This window comes from Centrocercus urophasianus, unplaced genomic scaffold (assembly GCF_019232065.1).
Source record: "Centrocercus urophasianus isolate 14NV4802_14NV808 unplaced genomic scaffold, USGS_Curo_1.0 seq_12, whole genome shotgun sequence".
NCBI classification, from domain to species: Eukaryota; Metazoa; Chordata; class Aves; order Galliformes; family Phasianidae; genus Centrocercus; species Centrocercus urophasianus.
In genome coordinates this window covers 47,144,427-47,150,657 of record NW_024884364.1, presented here as the reverse complement: position 1 = coordinate 47,150,657, position 6,231 = coordinate 47,144,427, and positions in this window count along the sequence as shown.

The following is a 6,231-nucleotide window of genomic DNA, read 5'->3' as shown; positions in this document are numbered from 1 at the left end:
TAAAAAGAAAAAGAATGAAAGATGGAAGGAAAGACAGAAGGAAAGCAAGAAAAGAAAATAGCAAAACTGTAAATACACCGAACCATCCTCTCATGGCCACTTTTCTTTCATTTTTAACCCTCAGTAGGCAGGCAGACATGACCATCAGAATGCAGTGCATGAAGAAAGGCTCCTCTGAAACAACCCACACAGTGGGTGCTTCCTGAGCTCAGTGGGATTAGGGCAGCTATGGTACAGACATTGGCTGGCAATGGAGAGACAGAGGCAAGAGGTAGAGCTCATAACTCTCAGCCTTTTCTTGGCCTGCCTGAGTGGGAGGAAAGGTGGATTTTGTTTCTTTGGAATCCCATTGGATAACAGTGAGGAGAGGACTGGCAAGTCATGAATGTGCAGCCAGGGAAGCACACGTCCCTGGCACACCTAAAGAGATTTCCTGCTGCTCCCTGGAGCTGATTCCAACTTTCAAGGCGCAGGGTTGGTACCAGTTTGCCTAGCACGCCAGTGGAGATGAAAACAGACCAACCACTGGGAAGAAAAGCAGGTAAACAATGGGCCATTTGCAGATGGAGGTGGCTCTCTTTCAAATGCACACTGAAGTGAACTGGAGCCTCTCTGATAAATTTTACTCCTCTGAGAGCTGTGCTTCATGGGGTTCATGACTGCATAATCTCATTCACTATTGCTCTGAAAGTAGCTATAAATGTCAGGTTGCTGCAAGAAAACCCACAGAGGTTTCCTGTTTCTTATGGTTCAAGATAAAGGTTGCACACAGCATGGGCTCCACTCTCTGTAGCAGTTTGTTTTCTAAAAGGACTAGAGTGAAAAATCTACAATTAACTCAATTTCAACCAGCTTCTGAATCTTCAGAGTAATTAAAGTAATTAAACAGCCGTGACGCCAGAAGCTGCAAAGCGAAAATCTGTGAGTGGATTCAGTGCAAAGCATGGTCTCACCTCTTGAGAAAGGCAAAGCACAAGACATGGGTTTCTCTTAGTGGAGTTCACCAACCCCCACAGGCTGGTCTGCAGCCTTGGAGAAGCAAAGAACTACCCTTCAGATCAGAGCAAAGCTGGTAGCTGGGTGCTGCTGCAGCAGCTGAGAACTTAGGGGAAAAATACTGCTCATACTAGTAAACCTAGTGGTTTTTTTTCAGAAGAGAATGGTAATTCAGTATGGTGATCTGTCCACCATGGGGAATTGCATCTCCTGCACTGTTCTCTTCTGATGGCTTCTCTCTATCGTTCTTCCCTCCGGGAGGGAGAGAAGCACTGTGCAAGGCACTGCAGCATCTGCTCTGCTGCCTTGTGTGTGGTTGGATGTGAGCACCCTGAGCACACCGCCCAAGCCAGCAGCAGAGAAGGAGCAGCTGTGGTGACGTAGGCTGGGGAGAGCTGGGCAGCAGCGTGAACACTTGGGGGACCCTGCATGGGAAGAAACATTGCTGCAGAGCGTGCTGTGATCTGAATCGCAGGTTGCTGTGGTGATGCAGCTATGTAAGCTCGTGACCTGAGCTGAAGTCAAAGATGTTGCAACAGTGCAAACTGACTTGGAGATAAGAATCACCTTGATCTCCCTTGTAGCAGGTCCCACGGGGGATGCTGCTAACATGGCTTTGAGGTTTGAGCTTGTCAGGGCTTCAGGGAAGGCATAGAGAAATCCAAGGGACTTGTGCTGGCATGGACTGTTTCAGCATCTTCCTTCAGCTACAGAGTAAGCACCCTTGGTAAGTGGAAGTTGGGAGCTGGTGCTGCTTACACGAAGTGCTGTGCAGAGGAGTTGAAGGAAACAACTGTCCCTTAGGGAGGCTGCATCACCCCCAATGCTTTCCTAGGCAGAAAGAAACAAGCAAGATGGGGATTGGTTCACTCAAAACTTTTCTCATCATAGGCTTCTCTGCTATTTTCCACCATGTTACAGAAAGGCTGTACTGTACCTCATAAAAAAAAAAAAAAAGTCAGTGTCCAGAAATAATCCCTCTATTGCTGGTTAGGGGAAGTTAGAGTGAGCCCCTGCATCCTCATGTCCCTGTGTGAATTGTTACCTAGCTCAGCTCTCAGGGGAATCACGCTCATCCAATTTTTGTAGCCCTGATACTGCAGCCCCTGAACTGAAGCTGGGAAGAAACTTCATGCAGAACTGAAGCCAATATTACTCAAAAGGGTTGTGAATGCTTCCCCCTGCTTGAGTGGAAGGCAACCACATTCACTAAGATACCACTAGCTAGTGCTACACAGTTGGACTAGGTGATCTTAGAAGTCTTTTCCATGCTTAATTATCCTATGATACACAGCCAGTCTGCTGGTTATTTTAAGCTTCAAGACATGAACTCATCAAGTAAGATCTAGTTTTGGGCTTTCACCGCTAAGCTTCATCTTGCAGCATCTTTAACGGAGTGTTGAAAATGTGCATACACTTCACCACTTTTCTTTTAAACCTGTAAAACAAAGTCCAGAAACGCTCACTCAGCTGCCCCTAACTTAGAAGCTTTACAGATGCTTTATTTCATGAAATTCTCACAGTTCCTTTTTGTCCAAAAGTATGCTAGTCCTGATCAGACTGAGCAACAGGATACCCCTTTCTTAAGCCCATTTTATAGTCAAAACTAAAGTGTTCTGCCTCTTTTCTCCCTTGAGAAAGCCAGGCTGGGCAGGTTTCCTCACAGAGTTCAATTGCTTCATTCATTTAAAGCACTTGCGCAGCAGCTGCAGCTTCCTTTTGCAAGAACCTCATCTGCTTTCCCCACATGCTGGGCTAATTTCTGCCTGCTTTTCCAAGACACTTCCCTTTCTGCTCACTCCAACACTTTTTGTGGGGGTTTCTTTATTTTTGATGATAATGTGGCCACCTCTGCCCCAAGTACCTGTGTACAAGCAAGGTAAGTCCATTCATTAAGGACTGCCAGAGGACTGTAATAGATCTGACATACCTGTTAGCAAGGCTTTTCTGCATTTTGTATGCACTCTGATGCATCTGTGTCTGCCTTTCTCCATTTCCAGGTAGCACCACAGCCTGAAGGGATCCCAATCTCATCCACCAAACCCTTAGTTGTGAGAATAATGAGAATATATGAGACCTGGGGCATGGCATCATCGCACTCCAATCTGCAGGTACTGCTGCTTTGTGGAAGGCTGTGCTACCACCCATTACCACCCACCAACATACCGATCATGGAATGGACCCATAACACACAGTGCTCCTAGATCAAATGACCATGGCGAGAGGGAGGTGTGACTGAGGGCCCTTCATCTGGCCAATGTCCTACTCCGTGACCACTTTGGAGAACCCCTTGGCAGAGTGTGCAGCTGTCAGGTGGCCAGGCCTCAGAGCAATCTCAGCAGATCAAGCCAAGGTGAGCTAGATCTGAATTATTTTTTTTAAAAGAAACATTTCACCCAGGATGTACTGGTCTAGATGGCTGATAAAAATGGCTTTGAAGTAAATTTTTGCTGTCAGGTCACATCTAATATAATAAGAGAGCACTGCTGTGGAAAGCAGCTGTCCCACTCCTCCCTTGTCCCACTGCCTCAAGCTCCTTCCTGCCTGTTCTCACGCCAGCCCCAACAGCCATTGGGTGAGACCCTTCAGCTGGAAGAGTTGGCAAACACTAACACTGCAAAACACAGAAAGGAAATAAAAGAATAATTTTTACTAGATCAGCCACTAGCGAGACAATTGCCAAGTCCAATTCAAGGCAAAAGGAAAAGCCAAGAAGCCACCGAAAAGAAAATCATTTGGAAGGAACTCTTATTAGACAATGTGTAATACAAAACCACAGCATCAGAGGCCAAGGTAAGGAAAAGCAGCAGCTGGGGCTCAGGTACGCCTTTCCTTCTGCCAACGCTTTTATGGGAAAGTAGTCTTTGCCAACAGGGCAGACACATTTTAAAAATCCAGGGCTATTTGCTCAGCAATCTCCCATCATAACCTGCACGCTCCAAGATTTCCATGTGAGTTCTTGCCAACAGGTCTCGACTGAGCTGAAGTCAGGGCACTTCAATACCCGCATCAGGAGACATTTCCAGTAGGTAGAGGGTGGGATTTAAGGAGAGGTAGGTATACACTTCCATGTCCTGATCACTGTACAGTGGACACCTGGACTTTCTTCTGACACAGAGGCACATGCCTGGTACCCTCCTTACTCAGTTGCAAAATATGACACGAGAGCTGAAGAGCCCAGCTCAGGGCTGGGGTCTCTTTACCTGCAGTGCTGGACAGAGGTGTAGGAAACATGGGCCTACACAGATTAACTAGAGAAGGAAGAAAAGTATTGTGTATCTAACAAAAATTTGTGGCAAAATAATAAGATCCAATTGCAGGGGTGGCCTGTACTCTAGAATGTCCCTGCTAAACCCTTCCAAACACAGAGATTCTGAGGAAAGCAAATGTACTCTGTCTGTGTACTCTATTTCTTGGCTACACTGCTCTGTTCTCTGCAATCAAGCGTAAGTTTGCTGGTTGTATTTTTTCAAAATGCCACTTGAGTAATGAGGACATAGCTTGTACCACAGCAGAATTTCCTTTGCTAAGACTGGATTTAGCTCTGATGCATATAAATGAGGTTCTTAACACTGAGACAAGCACTTTGTATTTGCATTCTTTATTTACTTATATATCAAACTTAACTATGAGCCCTGAAACTAAGAGATTTCCCAAACACCAAGGGCAATCCAAAGTCACCATTCACTTTGGCGTATTGTGGTGGTATAATGGTGCTTGATTTAAGGCCCAAAAAAGTCAATGGAAAGAGCTTCCTCTGACACTGGTATCTTTCAATCATGCCCACAAAACTCCCATTTGTGTGTGCAGAAGTTACTCAAGCATGGGGATGGAAGGACAGGGCACAAGAGGCTGCCAAACTACTCCTGTAAAAACTTGCCCAATGACTGCTGGTTTTGCTTTCAAACCAAGAGCCCACTGGGCTCTGAGGGTTTTTACATATTTGTGTTCATCTCCAGGATGGAGACCTGCCATTGATTTAGTTCAGCTTCTGCCTGTATACACAGTTCTCAGTGCATCATTGTGGCTAAAACAGAGTTTGTTTCAAACAGCATTTTGTGTAATGTAGGAAAATAGTCTTAGCACACCTGAACAGCAGGCAGCTCTCTTCCCCTGGTGCATCCTCCCTTGACCTACACACTTACCTTCCTGCTTCTGCAAGATGCAATTTCTTTGGGGTGGGTCCACATCTAGAGGTAGGAAAGCAGAGGAGCAGACTCTCAAATGAGATGATATTGCTTAAGCTTGCTCTTAAATGCGTGCAAGAACATGATAATGACTGGCATCACGTCTTTGACACATTCATTCACATTGCACTGACGCGTTCAAGCCTTACTCATACTCTCTGAATTCTGTTTTCAAGTGATGCTTTTCCATCAGTGCTATCAAACACTTCTGTTATTTTCCTCAGATAGCACCTCTTCATTTGTGTAATTACTGAGAAGCTGGATCCCAAGGGGAAGAGGGAAAATTATAACCCAGGTAACTGTGCAGTGTGAGAGAAGCCCAGGCTACCAAGCTTCAGCCCAAAGACAGCAAGACATCAAGCCTCACAGCCTAGCAGTGACAGAGCTCAGCCTTCCTAGTTTAAGAAAATGAAGTTAATACCTGATCCTTTTATTCTAACTGAAAATAATCTCTCAGTGTAACTGTGATGCAGTTGGGAAGGAACTCCCCATATTTGGCATCAAACACGCTTCATTCCACAAACTTTAAATCACAGTTACTAATTACTGACATACTTCTGATCTGGACACGAACTCTCTTTTTTCATGAAAGGAAATAGCTTCATTGCTGATTCCCATATTGGAGAGGAGAATAGGAGAGCCAGCGGGGAATTCCAGCTTTGTCCCTGATTCATTCCTTTGCCTAACTCCTCAGCTTCCTAAACAAACATTACTCATTTGAGATGAGAAAAGTAAGGCTTTGCTTTATAGAAATGGCAATAATTGCACAAAAATAAGTTTCAGCTATAAAAACAAGCAAAACAAACAGGCAAGCAACTGCCTGCTTTACTTTGTTAATAAGAATTGTAGTAAAGTCATAAAACCACTACCTTGGCTCCCTTGTCACTGCTCCTTTTTATCAGCATTACTGAAACAATGTCCTACAAGCTGTCTGTATTAATATACTTAGACAGATACATCTGTGTTTTAATGGCAATTGCTCTGAAGAAAGGATGAAGCTGTAAGAAAGAAAGAAAGAAAAAAAGAAAGAAAGAGAGAGAGAAAGAAA